The 21,946-nt window shown below is 45.3% G+C and overlaps 1 protein-coding gene across 6 annotated transcripts in view; it reads left to right on the top strand.

Annotated features, from left to right (window-relative positions):
* Positions 1–21,946, top strand: part of LOC125428118 (homeobox protein Hox-D3-like) — a 129,018-nt gene that overhangs the window by 86,708 nt on the left and 20,364 nt on the right. The window contains exon 1 of one of the 6 annotated variants that reach the window (XM_048487767.1): positions 17,807–17,872. The exons of the other annotated variants lie outside the window; for them this stretch is intronic. The gene's annotated coding sequence lies outside the window, so the exon portion shown is untranslated. Of the gene's footprint in view, positions 1–17,806; positions 17,873–21,946 lie in introns of those variants that run through there. 6 annotated transcript variants of the gene reach the window in all.

Consider the following 21,946-nt stretch of genomic DNA (forward strand, 5'->3'; position numbering starts at 1 on the left):
CAGAAATTAGCACATGCCAGTGGTTGTCTTATTCATTATATTGGGGCTTTTTCAATTAGGGACTTCCCCCGTTCTTTAATAAATCAATACACACCCTTAATGTGATGTTTTGGATTGTTATTGTGCTCTCAGCTCTTTGTGGGCAATAGAAAATGCAGACCAAATCTGCAAAGATCTGCTTAGTAATGTAAGAGGGTGTTTGGGGAGTGGGGGTTTTTTTGGTCTTTTGTCTTCTTTTTTTTTTTTGCACAGATGATAGACCATTTAAAGCTTTCCTAACATGTGCCTGGGTCAGCCAGATCTTATTATTAGCATAACTTATGGCTTGTGGGATTGGCATAGTGTCATGGGAAAGAGAATAAATTAATTATCTGTGAGCCGAGAAGTCCCCAGACTTATCTCAGCCATAAACTGCCTAAGATGTTAGAAGCCAGTCTTCTCTCTGAAATGTGGGGATGATAACACCGATCTCATTTATAGAGCGGTTGTAAGGATCACCAACATAATGTATGTGGAACGGTCAGAACATTCTACCGAGTCATGTAAATGCTAAGTAGTATTGCTCAATATGTCTGTTTCCAGTTCATGAATCTGATGCAGTAGGCTGGCGCTGAGGGAAGTGTGTGATGTAATAAACTGTTTATAGTATGATTCCACACCGCAGGACTAAGAACGTACCAATGAGATTTCTTTTCCTTTTCTTTTTAAAAATTGTTCTCCTATTTCTACCCCGCAGTCAACCTTTTCCCTGCTCAGTCCAAAGAGTCTGACTCCGCTGGCCTTGCGGAGCTTCCCATGTGAGGCAAAGGCCTCGCCGCTCTCTTTAGCTGCGGATTTGGGAAATCGTGCGAAGGAGAATCACCATCTTTTTTATTAGGTAATATCAGAGTTTGGGCATTAGAAACCCAAAATGTTTCAGTAAAAAGCCAAATCAAGCCAATGGTTATCAGCTTTATTCAGCTCAGTGAAAATTTCCAGGTTTTTAAAACTCAAAACCAACATTTACTGAATAAAAAAGATGGTGCTCACCCCCAGTGGCGTAGTGCCCAGGGGGAAGGTGGGGGGCCTTTTGCCCCGGGCGTGGCCCAATGCAAGGGTGTTGTGGGGGCATGGCAGGGGAGTTTCAGGGTGTGGCGGGGCGGGCAGGTGAGTGCAGCTCCCCCTCATTACATCTCTGCTCACCCTTTCTTTATGCCCACACATCTTGCTTTTATCTATCATGAAACTTACATCGAGCTCCTAGGAAGTTTCCCATCAAGGCTAGATTCAGATGACTAGTGGTGCCATGTATCTTTGGACCAACCAGATGTGAACTAGGGTTGGTACCATTCACTCCAACGGAGAAAAATTAGGATATATATTTGGAGGTAACAGTGTAACAGGGACAAAGCCACCTTTGGCCCACAAGTCTGCTCAGAAGTTGCAATCACCAGAATCAAACTTTTTGACATGTTGTTTGTCCATGTCCAAAACCACAGAATCGTAGAGTTGAAAGAGACTACAAGGGCCATGCAGTCCAACCCCCTGCTGGCCTCTGTTTTAAATATTCCAAAGAAGGAGAGGCCACCACCCTCCGATGCTACCTATTCCACTGTCAAACAGCCCTTATTGTCAGGAAGTTCTTCCTAATGTTTAGATGGAAGTTCTTTCCTCATAGTCTGAATCAATTGCTCCTTGTCCTAATCTCTAAAACAACAGGAAACAAGCTTGCTTCCTCTTCAACATGACATCCCTTCAAATATTTAAACACGGCTATCATGTCACTCCTTAACCTTCTCTTCTTGAGAGTTAACATACCCAGCTCCCAAAGTTTGTCTTCATAGGGCATGGATTTTAGGCCTTCTTTCATTCTGGTCACCTTCCTCTGGGTCCACTCCAGCTTCCCAACATCCTTCTTGAATGATTCAATGAGTTCAAGAAGGATATCGACAAGCTGGTGTGTGTCCAGAGGAAGGTGTGTTTCCAAGGGCCATCAAGTCCAATCCCCTGCAATTGGGATGCTCAGAACTGTACACAATATTCCAGGTGATCTCTAACCAATGCAGAATAGATCCCTTGATCAAAACCCTATTCTCCTATTGATGAAGACCAGAATTTCACTGGCTTTCTAGAAGGTATTTGGTTATTTAAAAAGAAGCTGTGCATTCCACAGCTGTCTCTTTCCCTGGCCACCATTGTCTCCAAAAGTTAAAAGCTAAAAAAATCACGTTCTTAAATTAGATTTACAACTTAAGTGATGTGACTAAGTCCGCTATGGCCATTTTATTTGGTGTTCATGAATTCATTGCTGAGCTGACTGGATCAACTAAATTCATCTAAGGAGAGCTTTAGTGTTGTATAGAATACTGCACACTCAACGATTTGCAACTTAACTTAGATAAATCCAAAATTGTGGTATTTACCCATAAATGGAAAGCCACCAATTGGCGGATAGGATACATGGCAGTACTCCTTCCAGAGCACGGAGTTGCAGTCCATACAAATACCCTGGAGCTCACCCTACTCATCCATATAGGGACCTCCTGGACACTCACATGGGAGAATCGGGACCCATCTCATGCCGCCACGTAGAATTAAGGTACCTTCAGCCATTATATCGCATACCTCTATGGGAAAGGCCGAGGATACATCCCTGCAGCGTTGAGAGCATTTAATGCCAAAGTGAGTCAACAAATCCTTTATGGGATCCCCATCTGGATAGGGGCATGGAGCAGAGAGGTTGAAAGGAGGGTCCCAGTCGGTACTTTCTGTATCAAAATCCTTTGGCTTGGCCCCATTCTATTCCCTATGTGGCCCTGTGGCTTAGAAACAGGCCAGCATCGGCTGGAAACTCTGGCCTGGTGCATACGATTCAGAGATTTGGGGCCAGGATTTGTTTTTTAATCGAGATGAACTGGACTATCCCACATCCCAGGGACGCTCCATCCTCCACACAACCCTAGTGGTGGGTTCAAAGATCGAAGCCAAACTTAATGGAGTTGGGCATTTCCTTGGCAGGACCTGCTAATGGTAACAGAGCAGGAGGTCTATGGGGCTATCAGAAGAGACTTTTTGACAGAGAGTTTCAACAGATGCTAGAGGCTAATACAAACCTGTTCCCCGATTTCCTCCCTTGGGAATACCTGTGAGATAGATTAATTGTAGCCCAAGTTACCTTTATCTCCCTGGTTTAGGGAGGGAGCCCGGTTGGCGTGAGAGCAATCACCTTAGCTAGGTGTAATGCCCTTTCATTACCATTCTTCCTTTAGCCTTGGGTACGCACCTTGGAATCCCTACATAAAGGAGAAGGAAATGCCTCAGTGGTGGCATGGGGTTCTATTAGGAAACAGTTATCTCATATGCTGTTGAATTGTCCTTTTTATGAGATAGGTAGGAAGAAGCACATAATCCCCTTCCTGCATGGAAGTGAAGGCATTACAGATAAACAGGAGGTTATATATCTTTTAAACAGCCACAACTACGGGCTGTTGGAAGCGGTGGCTAAATTTTTAAATGGTGTTATTTTAACTCGTCAGAAGTTGTAAAGTTGTAAAGGCTGTTATTATCTTGTTAAGTTAATCTTAAACTATTTATATGCCATTAAAGGTATTCAAAATCGAACTAAATTCATACATGTGTGGTCTCACACTGCCTCATGGGAAGTGTCGTTTCCTTCCCCTCCACAAAGATTTTCCCCACCTTTTTAGCCTAATAACAAAAGAGATCTTGGAGCTTTCCAAAGACTTTTTTTTTGCTGCAGTATAGCTGCCAAACTTTGCCCATACAGTTAAAAGAAATGCAGCCAAATTTTCTTGGTCAGTCCAAATTAGTGCATGCTGGCTCTTGCAAGCAATATATGAACTCTGGGTCATTTAAGTGATGCATCTTGCAGGTGCAAAAAGACAATTAACTAGAAGTGGATCTATCCTTCATTTTCATACTATCACCATAACCCTGTGGGATACAAGCCGTCTTTCCTTGTAATCTGGAACAGTGGTTCCCAATTTTTTTTTTCACTTGTGTGCCCTTTGGCAATTAGTTTCCATAAAATTCTACCTCCATATTAGCAAATCCATTATGTAATTTTTTTTCGCATACTCCCAAACATTTTGGCACATACCTGTAGGGGTACATGTACCCCAGGCTGGGAACCAATGACCTAGAACATTTCATTATGCATACAGAGGTGTGTGGCAAAACTCCACGGTGGCATAAAGAGGTGTGTAGCATAACTCCACAGTGAGGAGGTCCCAGTGCATACATAATGATGGCCTTTCCTTAGTCTTTTTGTGAAAAGACCATAGAAATCAGTCCTATGTACTGTCATGAGAAGAGACACATCTCAGAAGGAAGGGGGGAAATACTCCCATTACTTTCTCAGGAAAAGATCAGTCTCTATAACCCACAGTAGGCAGAGGTGGAGTGAGGGGAAACTGTGTCTGGGGAGCGTGCATGCGGTGCCGTTCACCCCTGCCCTGCCCCGGAACTCCCCGGAACACCCCTGCCATGCCTCCACCATGGCTCCACCCGGGGTGTCGCACGCCCCTGCCCCATGGGCGCTATGCCACTGACAATAGGGACTTTAACAAAACAAGAAATGTCTGAGATTATGTATTTTATTGAAATAACACTTTTTAAAAAAAATTCCAGAAACCTTTTGGTTCACACATTCTTCCAGGAGAGGTGTTCAGCACAAAATTCTGTTTTATGTGAGCCAGCGTGATGCAGTGGTTTAGAGCAGGTGGATTCTAATCTGGAGAACCAGGTTTTATTCCCCACTCCTCCATCTGAGTGGCGGAGGCTTATCTGGTGAACCAGATGTGTTTCCTCACTCCTACGATCCTGCTGGGTGACCTTGAGCTAGTCACAGTTCTTTGGAACTCTCTCAGCCCCACCTACCTCACAAGGTGTCTATTGTGGGGAGAGGAAGGGAAAGGAGCTTGTAAGCCACCCTGAGTCTCCTTACAGGAAACTCTTCTTCTTCTCTTCTTAAAGGGGAGACCTATTCGTAGGATTACCAACCTTCAGGTGATGACTGGAGGTCTCCTGGAATTAAAACTGGTCTTCAGGCACAGAGACCAGTTCCCCAGGAGAAAAGGGCGGCTGTGGAAATTGGACCTTGTGGCATTTTACCATGCTGAAGTCCATCCTCTCCCTAAACCCGTGGTGGAGAACCTTTGGCACTCCAGATGTTAAGGACTACAATTCCCATCAGCCCCTGCCAGCATGAACAATTGGCAGAGGGAATTGTAGTCCATAACATCTGGAGTGCCAAAGGTTCGCCACCACTGCCCTAAACCCTTCCATCCCCAGATTTCACCCTTCAAATTTTCAAGTAGTTCCCAACATAGAGCTGGCAACCCTGTTTATTAGATTGTTTATTCCAGTTTGTCAGCTCCTCGCCATGACACAGTTATGATCTATCATCTAATATATCTTGCTATTCCTAGGCACTAAAAGCAGGAGAAGCAGCTATGGAGCCATGCTCTTAGACAGATAATTAAGGGAATGATCCAACAAGAGCTAAGCACTTTGAATTGCATTGATTACAATGTGTGACTTCAGTACATGCTTGAAATCAATACAATTTGAAAATGACTGGATCACAGAGAAGTCTTCTTTTTAAAAGTCTAAACCCCTGTTGCTAAAGAGGAATATGGGAGCTTGAAAGAAATTTAAAGAATTCATTGGTTCTTTCTCTCATCTGAGAAGGAAATGTGCTAATCCATAGATAGTTACTGTTTAACATAAATTAAAGTAATGGAGGACCAGAAAGGACCTATTCATACATTAAGGTGGGAGCCAGTGTGTTGTAGTGGTTAAGAGCAGGTGCATTCTAATCTGGAGAACAGGGTTTGATTCCCCGCTCTGCCACTTGAGCTGTGGAGGCTTATCTGGTGAACCAGATTAGCTTGTGCACTACAACAAATGCCAGCTGGGTGACCTTGGGTTAGTCACAGTTCTTTGGAGCTCTCTCAGTCCCACCCACCTCACAGGGTGTTTGTTGTTGGGGGGGGAGGAGGAAAAGGAGATTGTAAACCCCTTTGAGTCTCTTACAGGAGAGAAAGGGGGAATATAAATCCAAATTCCTCCTCCTGCTCCTCCTGCTCCTCCTGCTCCTCTTGCTCCTGCTCCTCCTGCTCCTGCTCCTGCTCCTCCTGCTCCTCTTTAAAACTCCTTTCACTCTCTCCTGCTCCTGCTCCTGCTCCATCCTTCTCACTGCTCATCTGCTCCTGCTCCCTGCTCCTGCTCCTCTGCTCACTCTGCTCCTTCTCCTCCTCCTCCCTTCTCCCTCCCTTCTCCCTCCTTCTTCTGTACAACTATGCTTCTTCTTCTCTGTAAGTTAATGCAACAAGTGTCACCCTTTTGCAAGGGTGTAAACTCCACAGTAAACTTAAATTTCCTGCTACATAACATGTGAAAAGTTGAAGGATGCTCAAACCTTTACCATTTCAGCTCACATCTTGTTCGTCATTTGCAAATAGAGAGTCAATTTTTTGCAGCAGTTTGTTTGTTGGCCCAACTGTGGCTGTTTGGTTGCTTCACCATATTCGTGCAGAGCAACTCTATCAGCTTTTTCTGCATGTACATTCTCTGCTTTCCACTGTCCTTGCTGTGCCATTGCTCTGTGTGGCCCACAGTTGCTGAAACAGTTAAATCAGTCTCTGATCATATATATCAGTCATAAATACATTTTGTAAAAAAAAAATCCGACTATCTGGTGTTCACTGAAGTGGTCCTGAGCAATATTAATGGCTGCTGATTTGTTTGGATCTGCAGCATCTTTATCCCTGCACAGTTTTCAAACCAAATCCACCAATTCAAACCTGTTCAGGCTGCATTCAGATAATGCCAAAGCAAATAGACTGCATGATCAACTAAATCAGCTCATCACAGTTAAACAAGGCACATCTGACTACTGAGTTGGTCTGTCTTAAAATTTGTGTCGAAAGCAATACATTTCTCATACTTAAAGGCAGAGGTGGGATCCAACCAGTTCTCACCACTTCTCTAGAAGTGGTTACTAATTATTTCTGAGTGCTGAGAAGGGGTTACTAAAACAACCTCCCTGCCCAATAGGGACTGGAGGTGCGTGTGTGCAGCGCTGCCTCTGTTTGAATCCCACCACCATCAGAACCTGTTATTAAAATTTTTGGATCCCACCACTGCTTAAAGGGCAAGTATCTTTGATTGACTAATAGTTACACAGAAGCAGATAAACCCATCCTGTGCAGATAATATGACGTCTAAGTGGGCAAAATGTGACAGAGGAAAAGAAAGCCAGAGATGAAATCAATGGGAGTCTACTAAATAATGACTATGAGGCAATACAAATTCCTGATCCAGTGGCCTTATTGGCTTCAGTCCAAGGAAAGTATTGAAGCGTCCAAGAATGGGATGGGAGTAATCTCCTCTGAAGTCATCAAAGCATTAGAAGCACTTGCTTAAGTCCCACCACACTCTATGATATGCCATCACTTGATCAGCGTTAAGCATGAGATTAAGAGTGCTTTGTTGAAGAGGGATGGATTTAAGCAGGTGCTTAGAAAATAACATCCCTGATGGAGAACTTTGATGGAGCATAACTGGGAAGGGCCGGGGAGGCAGGCGTGGAGCAGACACGTTCAAATGACTGGTCTACCTAAGCACCTGCTATCCCTTCTACCAGATTCCTTATACCAAAAAAGAAAATAGTGGAGGGGGGTGGGGTATGAAAAAACATATGATATGGAAAATATATATATATGTCAAGTTCCGTCAAGTCACAGGCAACTTTTGGTGATCCCAGGAAAGGGCTTTTGAATTTAAAAAAATGAAACCCATTCATATCTTTGGGATGGAGATGTTCACAGAGCCACAGAAAGGAGGAAAATATCTGGTGCACTTACTAGAAAATGAATGAGTGCCATGCAAAATGTTTTGGCTGAAGGTGGATTTTGCATCTGAACAGATTAAACGAACACTTAGTGTGGCTTGTTTGACTTGTATGTAGCATACCTGATTTCAGTTCCTTGTGCAACCAAGATGCTCAGTGTTGGTCTTTTGCAAGCCACTAGCATTCAGCCCAACTGAAAGTTGTTGTCAGGAGAAAATGGGATGACACCTGTCTGTCTGTGTGTCTGTCCATCCTTAGACTGTCCTTCCTCTAAGGAGCTCTTACTTTACCCATTTTATTCTCACAACAACTCTGCAAACTAGATCAGGATGAGAGAGAGAGTGAGACTGCCCCAAGGTCATCAAAGTCATATCAGAGGAATGGTGGGGAATGATCTAATTACATAAGGACTGATGATAAGATTGTAGCCCTCCAAGCATTTATCTTGGGTGAGCCCCACTGAGTTTAATGGGTTTTATCTATACTAAGACAGTATAAGAATTGAAACCTTTAATGAAACAGGAATATTGTGTACACCGCAATTCAAGAAGGATATTGACAAGCTGGAACAGGTCCAGAGGAGGGCAACCAAAATGGTAAAAGGTCTGGAATCCATGCCCTACAAGGAGAGGCTTAGGGAGCTGGGGATGTTTAGTTTGGGGAAGAGAAGGTTAAGAGGTGACATGATAGCCGTGTTTAAATATTTGAAGGGATGTCATGTTGGTGAGGGAGCAAACTTGTTTTCTGCTGCTCCAGAGACTAGGACCAGGAGTAATGGGTTCAAGGTGAAGGAAAAGGGATTCCACCTAAACATCAGGAAAAACTTCCTGACAGTAAGGGCTGTTCGACAGTGGAATGCAGTGCCTCGGAATGTGGTGGAGTCTCCTTCTCTGGAGGTTTTTAAACAGAGGCTGGATGGCCATCTGTCAGGGGTGCTTTGATTGTGTGTTCCTTCATTGCAGGGTTGGGCTTGATGGCCCTTGGGGTCTCTTCCAGCTCTATGATTCTATTATTCTAGGAGTCAGAAATGGAATATTTGTACAAGTTTTAGGAGGGTGTCTAGGCTGCCCTTTGTAGGGGGAGGATGGGATGCGAAGTCAGAGTGAATAATGAGTGAACAGTGGTCAGGATTCAGAGATACCGGCTCATGAAAAAGAATAAGTCAGGCACAAAGCCGTCATCATGGGATTACATGGCAGAGAAGGGAGATGGAATTTTTTGGGGGGCAAACCCCTAGATGTTATGGATGAAAACTCATCATATTGCAGTGGTGTAGTGCCAAGGGGACAGGGGTGTGCGCAACTCACTGGGTGCGCGCCCCTGCAGGGGCATTCTGGGGTTGTGGCAGGGGCAGATGGGGGCTTGGAGTGGTTCAGGGCGCACATGTGCACCGGGTGCAGTTCCCCCTCATTCTGTCCCTGCCATATTGTTACATGTATACAGTGGTAAGTTACCACGTGGTACATGATCATCTTTATGCCTCTTATGGCAGCTAACAGGGATAGCAAAAAAATGTCCTGGGAAAGGAAACCAATATGTTCAACATGGAAAGCTATCCATGCAGACTACATCATTCCCACTAGGCCTGCCAGTTGTGGGGCTCAGCAAAGGCTAGCATAGGCCTGGTCTGTGGCAGCAATGTCTATTTCAACAGGTGTGTATGGGGGGAATTGTGGCACATGTCTCAGTCCTTCCCAGTCTGCAGTACTGCCTATCTGTATGCTAATATGTGCAAACAAAACATTGGTTCTTATGGTTCACAAATATACCCCAAGAGATCACAGACTAGCATGCAAATAGGAATCGTTGCTGCTTATAGAGAGTCAAATTTAGTCCTACTTTGTCCCAAGCCAATAGGCCAGCAATCTGATTGGTCTAAACTATATTCTGGAAAGTCAGACTTCTTCTCAGCGCAGTCTTCTTGGGTGCCAAGATCCATGTATGTGTTCAGTTCTGTTGACTAAGAAATGCCCCTGTCAGTTACAAACTTGCTTAGTCACTATCTCCTTATCCATTACCTCTGACCTTCTTAAACTATGTTGACAACCAACTTGGGTGCCTCAGGTCTGTCTCCCTCCCTCCGATTCTTTCTCTCACCCACCATTCCCCTCCCCCTTTCCAGATTTCACTTTCTGGCTTTTCTGAGTCCCGCTGGCTGGGTGAAGCCTTTCCTTCCCCCACCCTCTACCCTGCCTCGTCTTCTCCCCCTCCCAGGGGCATATCTATGGGAAATTCTGCCATGGGGGGGGCAATTCCACTGCTTGCTCTGGGCGCTATTTACTGTAGATACGCCTCTGCACCCAAGCACATGGATCATGGCTGGATTCAAATGCTTCCAAGTACACCCAGTTGCCATCAATTCTGAGTTTCAGTCAGTGGCTTTATTTACATTAAAACACTATGTCCATAGTGGCGAACCAATAGGCCATGCTGGCAGGGGCTGATGGGAATTGTAGTCCATGAACATCTGGAGTGCCATAGGTTCGCCACCACTACACTACGTTAATTATTGTTTCGTAAAGATGTCATTTTTGATCAGTTGGTATATGAATGCACATCTGTACCGTCCTTCTGCCACCGGGAAAATGCCAACATGGCAATCAGTTGAAATAGCAGAGCAGACTGTGCAATTTGGTGTTGCATGTCACGCCCGCATGACACACAACTGACCTGGCTGAGCATGAGCACACTTCTGGTGAAAATCAGCGTTCAGGATGACACTAGAACAGACATATATGGGAAAGCCTGCAGCCCCATTGGATGTCATCCCATCTTCCCCTGATGTCAGAGGTCCTACATTTCTGATTTTGTGATCCGCCGTTGAAAAACCTTGGAAGCCCCAACTTGATGTCAATCAAGTTGGGGCTTCCAAGGTTTTTCAACGGCGAATCACAAAATCAGAAATTTATATGTATATTGGCCATATGATTTTTTGTGTTGATAACAGTGGCCTATCAGATAGTCAAAAATATGGTTTTTAAATAAATGTAGTAATCCAAGAGCAGTCCAAAACAGTGTGATCAGCTTCATTCGTACAAAATGGCACAGTTACAGGCCTAATGCGAGTCGCCCTTTGACTGCGAGCAAGTCAATAAGAATACCGATAGTTAACAAAGTCAACTGTTGTTGAGAATTGTATTACATATTATCTCAGGCATATCTGGGTTTCAGTGATGAAGGGAGGGGGAACTGCACCTGGGGCATGAACTTCCTGCGCACCCCCTCCTGTTCCCGCCCCACCCAAAAATGCCCCCACCCCTGCAATGGCGGTGCATGGGATGATCCTCCTCAAATGTACCCATAGCAGCTACGCCTCTGCTGGGTTTCCATCACTAACGGTGGCTTTGGGTTCTCTGAAAGAATGCCCTTATTTTATGATGTGGTTGTAATGGAATTAAAGTTGCACAGCTAAAAAATAAAGATGGCCAAAAATGGCACAGAGTGATAAGCTGCAGCAGTACTGCTGTCAAAGCTCTGCTCATGACCTGAGTTCGATCCTGATGGAAGATGATTTCAGGAAGTCAGTCACTCTTGACTCAACCTGCCCGCCCGCCCGCCCGCCCTCTCTCCCAGGTTGGTAGAATGACTACCCAGCTTGTAGGTAACTGGGAAATGCAATGGAAAACCACCCTGTACATGTCATCTGCTTGGTACACATCATGATGTGACATCACCTCATGGGTCAGTAATGACCTAGTCCTTACACAGGGGCTTACCTTTACCTGTTAAAAAAAACTCAAGGGCCACAATGACTTCTAGCCATGACACACGATCTTTCTTTCAAACCCCCTGTTCTAGATCAAGGTCTTGAACAAGGCTTCTAGCCATGATGGATATCTAACCTCACCAGTACTAGATGTGGTTTGCCTCTTTATGTCAGATGCTGGGTAAAATGGTAGAAGGGTATTGTTGCATTCATCCTGCTTATGGGCTTCCTAGAGGCAGGTGGGTGGCCACTGTGTGAACAGAATGCTGGACTTGATGGCAGAGGCATATCTAGGGAAAAGGGAGACCGGTGCAAAATCTAAGTGTTATGCCCCCGCCCCCCTATGGGCAGCCGCCCTCCCCCACCATGACCCAACAGCTTTTTTGCACCAGGTCTCAAAGTCTGTGTATGGACCTGGGGCGGGGGGGGAGGAGGAGGGGTGTGGAAAATGATTTTCCATCCCCCACATGACTAAATCTTATGGTGTGAAATGTTGTTTTGGCCTGTGGGCATAATGATGTTCTTGACATGTTGTACACCACCCAGAGCCCTTCGGGGGTGGGAGGTCTAAAATCTAATATAATAAATAAATAAACAAACAAACAAACAAACAAACAAATGGCCGCAGCCCGGGGAACATTTGACCCTATATGTTCCCCTGAGTGATACACCCCTGCTTGATGAGCCTTTGGTTGGACCCAATAGAACTCCTCTTATGTTTTCATGACATGTTTTCATCTCTGGAGGGGATGAGTCTGCCTATCGGAATGAAGTGGACCGACTGCTCTCATGGTGCAGGGAAAATAACCTGGTTCTTAACACTAACAAGACAAAGGAGCTCATAGTGGACTATAGAAGGAATAGCTCAGAAATTCAGCCCTTGACTATAAATGGAGATCAAGTGGAGCGGGTGGCTAGTTTTAAATTCCTGGGCGTTATGATTAAAGAGGATTTGACCTGGGGAGTACAGACTACCGCGGTGGTTAAGAAAGCCCAGCAAAGACTGTACTTTCTGAGACTTTTATAGAGAGTGTCCTAACCTACTGCATCTGTGTATGGTTCTCCAGTTGCACAGTGGCGAATAGGAAGGCTCAAAGGTGATAATACTACACAAAGGATTATGGCTGCCTCCCCTCCTTAGAAGAGGCTCCATAATGCCGAGATCTAAAATGACCCGTCTTCCCGGGGTTAATCTCATGTGCACTCTTTTTAAACATACAGCCAGGCGATACAGACCCTCAGAACTGGGACAAAAGAGGCTTAGAGACAGCTTCACTCTAGAGCTGTGGCTATGCTAAACTCCAGCTACTTCATATTGATGTATTTGGGGCTATGTAGGGATGGGTGGAGGATGATGATGTATGAGTCTGAAATTGCATGAGTCTGAAATTGTATGAGTCTGAAATTGTGCATCGAGGAATGCTGCTGTAAATTTCGTTGTGCGTGCCACAATGATATCATCTTAGCATACATACCACGCTCAGGGGTCAAGTGGGCTGCCTTTGGCCAAAGGACTGCATGTTGGATCCAGCTTGTACCCCTTGCTTGGAAACCAGCATGCATCTACAAATTCACCCACGAGATCTTCCCCAGTTCGACTACACTGTTTGATTTCTTTTCATTGTGTGGTCTGGTTGATATTAGCATGCCAAGAAAGGGGAGGAAAAACAACAACACATATCTCCAAACAAGTCCCCTCCATGCCAATTTTCTTTCATTTCCCTTTGACGAAGTGGGCCTTTTAAAAGCTGCACCCCTTAGCCAGCTTTTAAGAGGTAGGCTCTCTGACGATCCAGCCCTAATGAATTTGTTTTGCCACCAATAAATCAGAATGAGAATGGGATCTTTCCTTTCCTTTCCCTCCCCACCCCTACCCCAAATATTTTTCAACACCATCTTCACCGTTTCCCCAAAGAGGCTTGACATATGAGCCTAGCAAGCCAGCAAATTAACATCCTGTTATTAACCAAAAATTGCCCTTTATCAAATGGCTGTGGTCTCGGTGCCTTCCAAAGTGGTAGATTACAGATGATTCTGGGCCGTGCGTCGGATGTCCTTGCTTTGCTTTCCTGACTCAGAAAATATTTACCTGCAGTGCAATTCTTTAAGCTGTTCAACCGACAGAAGCCTGTATTTTCCCCATGGGTGTGCTACCAGAAGGCCTCAGTGCCCTTTGATTAAAAGTAACTTCAGTTGAGCAGAATATGTTGATCCTTAGAAATTGGTTCTTGACATTTCCGAGCCTCCGTGGGATGTGATCAATACAGTTATGTCTTACCAGTTCCGTTGTTTTTACACATCTGTTACAACAGTGGATTTAAGCGCCTAGGATGGCAGAGATGAGTAGGTACGCATGCCGGCTTGTGTAGTTTCTCGTTATGTGAAAAGGATTGTCAGGGAGGCCTCTTGTATGCACACACTAAGTACCCTGAGAAAAACATACAGTATATAAGTTCAGAAAAGGGGTTCTCTCAAGATCTCTTCATGTGGATTAATCATCCAATGACACACCATTTGTTTCCTTCATGTATACCCTAACGAGGATCAAAAAGACCAACATAATTTTTTTCTCTCCCATTTTTTTCTCCCCCCATGTGAGATATGTTAGGTTAAATGTGTGTGACCAGGCCCAAATCACCCTGTTTGCTTCCACGGCAAAGTGGCGATTTGAACCTCCCCCCCCCCCAGATCCCATTCTAGCACTGTAACCACTACACTATACTGCCTTTCTCACTCAGTTTTATTGAAGAGTTATGGATGTAACTTCCTCTTTGGGGAGGGGTTTTTACTGAACATTTTAATGTCGGACACTGGGAGGTTTGTATGTATTGTTGTATTTATTGGGTTTTAGTGATTTTATGACTCATGGAGCCTATTGTTTATTTATAATCTTATCTTATTTTGTGCTCTAATTGTCTGTTGTTTATTTTGTTGTTCACTGCCCAGAGCCCTTTGGGAAAAGGGCGGTATACAAATTTAAATAAATAAATATATAAATAAATATGATTTCCCAACCCTGTCCTCTATTCCATTGTGCACTTATGGATGAAAATGGAACTCCGCCTCAGAAAAAGCAGATCGGAATAGAGACATATAATACATTTGAAGTAAACAAAGATGATATTTGCACATCTCTTGATTCCTCCCACTGTGCAAGGGAGTATTGGGTACGTGCTGCAAAATGTCCCAGCAGCAATTAGAGAGCAAGGCTTAACAATATGTGGTAATATTTGATCCAGTGTTTCCATAGAAATATGCATATGGGCCAGGGCAAAATGTTGAGCATCGTCCAACGCTGCAGCATTCTGTCTAAGAGGGAATTGGTCAGCTTGGAAATTCAGAATTGCTCAACTACAAAGGAACAGCTCTATAAACGTGGATCTGGAGTCACATCTGCATTCTTTGTTGTTCTATTTATTAGCAAGCAGAAAGTGTTTCCCGGGAAGGCTCAATAGCAGCCAATCAGTCTGAAACTGGCGATATTGACCGGAGAGGCTCAATTACCTCTCCGCTGAGACTACAATTTGGTCGCAAATGGCAAGCAGGACCCTCGAGTGTGGGGAAAAATGGTTTTTTACAGGGCAAGCCTAAACAGAATTATATCCTTCTAAGCCTTCAATGGACTTTGAAAGATGTCACCCTGCTAAAAATTGTGCAGTTAGCGCAGAAAATTGGATCACAAATGCTTTGTGGTTTTATTTTATTTTTTTCTGTACGGATAATATAATTTTATTTTATTTTTCTGTATGGATAATATGTCCATGCTTGCCTATCCGGCTGCTCAAACTTGGGAAGATCTTGGAAAATATGTAATGCTGTCCAGTGTCAGAAGGATGGGATGTAAGTTATATGTTTACGCTCTGGCTTCATTTCCTTTATTCCTTCCCCCCCCCCCTCCCACACACACACACCCCACCAATGCTGCATATTGCTTGCATCATATTGTTGTTATAGTTACAGAGAAGGTAATAGATGTAGCTGAGAATACATGGAACTATTTTAATAAGAGACAGGAGCAACTTAGTTGAACTGGAAAACAGCAGGATGAGCTGTTGGTGGTGCCAGTTGTGGTGCCAACATTATGGTGCCAATTCGTACACTAGTGGACAGTGGCTCAAGGGAGTGGGATGGTATTTGTGCTGTGTGTGATGCTTTGCAAACATTTCAAGGCAGCTGAATGACCATCCTCTGGGTCTGGTGTCCTAAGTATGCCCTCTTCCCATCAATATCATTGATGTATTCATGCGGGAGGGTTAATGGCTGCAACATCTTAACTGTGCACAAGATTCCGTGCTACGGCTTATCAATAAGCCATTATTCTCCCGAGGTGCCTGAAATATTTGCATCGCGCAAACAGTTTGTTGGTAAAAAGCTTGGGGGCTTGGAAGGAACCTGGACTGCAGTCCTAAGACCATTTCACACACTGTGCAACAATCCAGGAGTTGAGCTGCTGAAGGGTTTCCGGGTTGTATGGTCATGTTCCAGTAGCATTTTCTCCTGATATTTCGCCTGCATCTGTGGCTGGCATCTTCACAGGATCCTCTGAAGTTGCCAGCCGCAGATGCAGGCGAAACATCAGGAGAAAATGCTACTGGAACAAGGCCATACAACCCGGAAACCCTATAGCATCCCTGTGATTCTGGCTGTGAAAGCCTTCGACAACCCAGTCATGGTGGGGTAGTAGTTAGAATGTCTGACTAAGATGTGGGAGAACCAGATTCAAATTTCTACTCTGCCGTGGAAGGTTACTGGGGAACCTTAGGCCAAACACAGACTCTTAGCCTGAAATCCCACGCAGGGTTTTGTAGATAAAATGGAGTTAAGGCAAAGGATGTCAGGTTCTTTTGGTTCCCTGTGGAGAAAGGTGGACACACAAATAAAGAAATAAAAACTCAACTTTGTCACTTTGTACAAGGAGACAAAGGGAGGGGGAGGAGGGCCTGTGGCTCAGTGGGAGAGAATTTGCTTTGCACGCAGAAGGTCTTTGGTTCATTCCCTAATATAACCGCTTGAAAGGATCAGGTGGGAGATGATAAGCAAGACCTCTGCCAGAGATTCTGGCCTCGCAGCTTCCTGTTTGAGTTGGCAATGCTGACCCTGATGGATCAGTGTTCTGCATCAGCAGAAGGCAACTTCATGTGAACCACCAATCAACCAAGATCCTCCAGAGGCGCATCTCGGGAAAATGTAGCCTGGTACAAAATCTGAGTTTTCTGCCCACCACCACAACCAAACAATGTTTTTTTGCACCGGGGGAAGGAGGAGGGTGATTTCCCCCCACGTGACTTAATGGCTGCAGCTCAGGGACATTTGACCCCAAATGTCCCCATGGGTGGTCCACCCCTGAGACCATCTTATGAGCATGCCACCGTTGATGCATGTGTTTGTTGCTTTCACAAGTTACCCAAGTGTACACTTCAGATGTCTTCAAGGTGAGGTGTGAAATGGACAGAGCTCTTTGTGAGGATGCTTTGGAGAGTGTCTGATAGTGGTTTAAGTCCAAGGAAGGGCCTTGCGAAGGGATCCTTGACCGCATGTACCCAAACAAGGCATAACAGCCAGTTCTGTGCTATTCTATGGGCAAGGAAACAAAGGGTGCAGAGAAAACAAATGTTTTTCAATAATTCTTGTAACTTCTTAAAAGATGTCATTTCTCTCTGCGACGCCCCTTCTTTCCTTCATTATTCTTTGGGACCAACTAACTCAATAGCATCAAAATGCTAGAGTAGCACAGTGGTATTTTATTCTGGAGGGTGGTGTAAAAATTGAAACTTCAGTGAATTTTAAATACTCTCCTCGTTCCCTGGACCAAATTCAACAATTTGACCATTTAAGTATCCAATCAATGGGCTGATAGATCTGGTTTGCCTTCAGCCAGTGCGGGCCAATCAAATACTCCGTTTCACCTCTCCCACAGTCTTGTTTTGAAGACAAAAATGGAGAACTCTATACACTGCTTTGGATACCCATGGAGTATAAAAGCGGGGTGTAAACATCAAATATTAGAAATGTTGACCATTTCCCATAAAGTGAGGTAATAATTTAATTTCACATAATTTTTTTCCCTGTGGTCTGCTTTAGCCATATGTAGTGGGTGGTCAATAGTTCTGTTTTTTCTCGGGGTGGTGGTGGTTGGTTTTTGTTATCTGTATGCAGAATATATGTTTCAGAAGAAAACACACAGTCTCACCTAAGCAAATGGCTTTGATTTCCCTAGGAAATGTCCTCATTCAAAGCACCGGAGGCAAATGTGTGTTACCTGACCTTGCCGCTTTTGTGTTCACATATAAAAAGTGAGATCAGCAATAGGGGTGAGTGTGTGTGTGTGTGTGTGTGTGTGTGTGTGTGTGTGTGTGTGTGTGTGTTAAAAAATGATTCCAAGGTGTCATTTTGTGTTTATCTTTGTCTTTAATATCCATAGAAAAAATATATTAAAATGACATCAGTGAAAGTGGAATGGAAGAGAAGGAAATTCACCTTTCTCATAATTACAGCTTTCATGAAATTGTACATTCCAATTTTGTTAATTTCATTTTTTAAAAAAATAATAGAAACAAACTCAAACTCTTTTGAAGCAGGGAAATCTAACAGGGGGTGATGCCTGCCTTGTTCGCCTACTTGACCCTGCCAACTTCGCAGGGGACCCAGCCTGATCCAACAAGTTCCTTGCTGGTAGGATTTGAATCCTAGTCTGATGGATGCCCAACATTATCATGGATTCGCTCTCAGTTGCCTTTAGCGCTCCCCCCATTCCCAGAAGTTGGCCGACTAGCCCCAGTTTGACTGGAATCTGCGGGAGACATACAAAGCCAGAGACCATGTTCAGGATCCCTTAGCAGTTAAGCCGGGAACAGTCCAGATCTATTAAATAGGGGGTGAGGAGGGGCGGGGGGTTTCTTTGAATGGGTTACGAAGGTTATGTCGTTATTAAGGTTATGGTTGTTGGTATTATAACAACGGCGTTATTGTGGTGGCGGGCGAGGCCTGTTTCTAAATAGCCAGGGCAGTTTCAGCTCGGAAAAAGGACAGGGTTAAAAGGCAGGGGTGGGGGGAGGCGATCCACACGGTTTTAGGGGATGCTCTTCCGGCCTTCAGCCCTTCGGAAAGAGTTCCTCTCCTTCCCCTTGAAGCAAGCCAAGGAGGGCCGAGCTGTCCTCCAGGACCTCTTCTCGAAAGTGTCCGGAGTGTAAAAGGGGGGGGGGGGGATCGCGAGGTATTTAAGGCACTCCAGACAATTGCTCATTCCGTAATGAGTTATTACTCTGCTGAGCCAAAGGTCATTAGAAAGGATAAGGGCGCCATAAAAGCGGCCCCGACTAGCAGGCTTTTCCTATAGAGATTATCATTATTGGCTTATTAATACGCGATAATGTTGAATTATACACGGCAATAAATAGGGGGGGAAGGTGGACTCGGGGTTTTAAATATTTGATGAAATCTTCACGCCGCGCAAGCCGGTCCCCTTGACTGGCAGCAGCCTCTCGGCGGCCCCCTCCCAAGAACCTCCCCCCCCCCCCGCCCGGTCGGCCCCATTCGGGCTGCAGGACCAGGTTTTTGGTCCGGCTGGCAAACTTGAGGGCCGCCTTCAGCCGCCTGGATTCGGCGCCCCAGAGTCCATTGGCAGGATCCACCGGCGGGGGTTTCTCTCCAAAAGTGATCCTCAGCCTCTCTGGGTCACAGCCAGGGCCCCACAGGTCTTTCCGCGATCCTGGAAGGTCTTCAGCCGCAGCTAAAGTCTTTCAAGTATCCCAGCAAGCAGCGGGCGTGCCCCAGAAAATGAAGTCGGGCTAAGACTGCGCCGCTCTTTGCTTCGTCCCAAAAGACACCCCCGTCCCCCCAAAACCCAGGCAATTTCCCACTGTTGGAAATTCAACGGGTTAAGCTTCAGAGACCCCCGGTTTAAGGAGCACTAGCTACTTGGAGGAAGCAGAGAAGAGGGAAACAACGACAACCTGGGTATCTTTTTTAGGGACACTTACTTGGGAGTAAGCTCCACCGAGCTTAGTAGGATTTCTTTCCGAGTACATATTGCATACAAATCGGGCTACGTTGAAGCTTGCTTTCTTTCTTTCTTTCTTTCTTTCTTTCTTTCTTTCTTTCTTTCTTTCTTTCTTTCTTTCTTTCTTTCTTTCTTTCTTTCTTTCTTTCTTTCTGCCAAGCCTGGAACCAAATGGAATTTGGGATTCCAACCATCTGGCATGAATCAGGGGCGAAAAAAGAAATAAGGTTGGGCAAGCAGAGCTTCTTCGGTGAATGGTGCAATCGCTGGCATCGCTGTCCTCTTCCCCCCCATCAAAAACCCCAAAGCGAAAAGGAACCTAATCCGAAATAACCACCAACACCACAACATCATCACCAATAGCGCCCGCACTCCCGCGGAAGCCACGCTGCTTTGATCCATCTCGAAAGATCAAATGGCAAAACCGGCCGATAGATGTAAAGCGCCGGATGAAAATGTTTCCGGACCTCCTAACTCTGGCAAACGACCGTTCAGTTCATTGGGGAAGGGAGCGGAGAGAAGGGACGGCAGGCGCCGCAAACGTGGGATTTAACTCCACGAAGCTTTAAATGCAGGTTCCAAAGAATAAGCTTGGAACAAAAATTATTTTAACCCCCCCCCCTTCCCCCTATAATGTCGAGGCCCTGCGAAGCGGCAGAGAGGCCCGCGGGCACAGGCCAATAGAGAAGGGCCGGGGAGCGGAATCCAGCGTTTTGTAGGGTTTGGCCCTTCTAGGAGGCTGAAGGGCACAAACCTCCCCACTCTCCCATTTTCTCCCCCTTGCCCCCTCCCCACCACAGCACCCCCAAACAACCCCATTATTCTCCAACATATCTCTATATTTTACCTCCCATTCCCTCCCCATAACCCCCCCACCCCCACCACCAGGAATTAATTTAATATCCCCCCCTTTCCCCCTGTTCCTGTAATGGACAGCCCGAATCCACTCTATTAACTCCCTCAAAGATCACAGCCAAGGAAAGAAGCGACAGATCCCTTCGGCAGAGGAAGAAACAGCCCGGCTCTGTCGCCCTTCTGGCAAGGGAGGAAAAACCCCCAAAATAAACTCAAGCATCTTTTCCTCTCTCTCTCTCTCTCTCTCTCTCTCTCTCTCTCTCTCGGCACCCGGCTTTCTTGACTTCCTTCCCCCTCCACTTTTCTCCCGCGGATCTTCAGCCTCGCAGAAGAACAAACCAGGCGAACCGAAGGGGAGGGGAGGAAAAACCCATATAAAGTTAAATTCTTCGTTTCTCCCCCAGTTCCCCCGTGGGATGCAAAAAAAGCGTCATTGTCCCTTTGTTAGACTTTGTAGCAGGCTGGGGGTTTTTTTTTTTCTCAAAAGGGGGGAGGAAATAATTATTTTTCTCTCCCCTCCCCGAAACTTTCCTTTCTCACCCCTTTTCTTTTTTTTCTCTCTCCTCTCCCAACCCTTCTTACTCCGCCGTCATCCTTCACCGTCTCCACGTAGGAGGCGAGGCCGCCTGGTAGTAGCTGCGGAGTCTTTATTACGACCCTCCACTCTTCCTTCGGGGGTCGCAGCGGCTGTCCCCCTTGACGGGAGCGTGGGCATCCCATAATGAAGCCCCGGAGCCTCGCCTTTGACCGAAAGTTGCCGACTTGGCCAAAATTCCCTCCTACATCCTGGGTTGGTTGTTTTTTTTAAAAAAAAATCTTATTTTTACGTTTTTTAAAGGCTCTTTGGAGGTAGTAAATTGCACCGACTCGGGGATTTCTTTCTCCTCCCCCCCCCCCGCCTTGTTCACACCTACAGAAGGTAAAAGAGCCATAAATCTTAAGACAGCCTACAGAGACACGGGCATTTGTATGCATCGTTAGAACTAGCTAATACCTAAACCCATTAGCCTGGCATGTAGAGTTCTAGTTTCCGGTGTACATTAACTTACAGTTAAATTCTGGAGGAAAGGGCATTGCGATTAACATAAACCATATCCATCATATTGTTTGTCATAATAGGTTAGTCAACGCTGGATGGGGGGGAGGGCGCCTGGAAAATTCCCCCCCCCATTCCCCCCTTTTTTCGCTCTGGGTTAATTTCAAACTAGAGAATCGTGATGTTGGATCTTCCTACCGTTCCAAGACCATCCTTCTGATATCCATATATATATATACATATAGGTATGATATCCATGTATATATATGGAAAGAATACAGGGGTGGTGGTGGATTCCCACGACTACCCCGGAGCCAAAGGGACGGGAAGTCCTTGCAAACTAGGAAAGAGGGATTTTGCCCCCCAAAACAGAAGCCCGGTGGAGGCGAAGCGTTCAAAATGTACGGGTCCCTGGGTGGCTCCGGCGACTTCCTAGACGCATGGCCATATCTATTTATTTATTGCTACTACAAGTACATGTGCACATATCTTTAT

Source organism: Sphaerodactylus townsendi, linkage group LG03 (assembly GCF_021028975.2).
Source record: "Sphaerodactylus townsendi isolate TG3544 linkage group LG03, MPM_Stown_v2.3, whole genome shotgun sequence".
Lineage (NCBI taxonomy): Eukaryota > Metazoa > Chordata > Lepidosauria > Squamata > Sphaerodactylidae > Sphaerodactylus > Sphaerodactylus townsendi.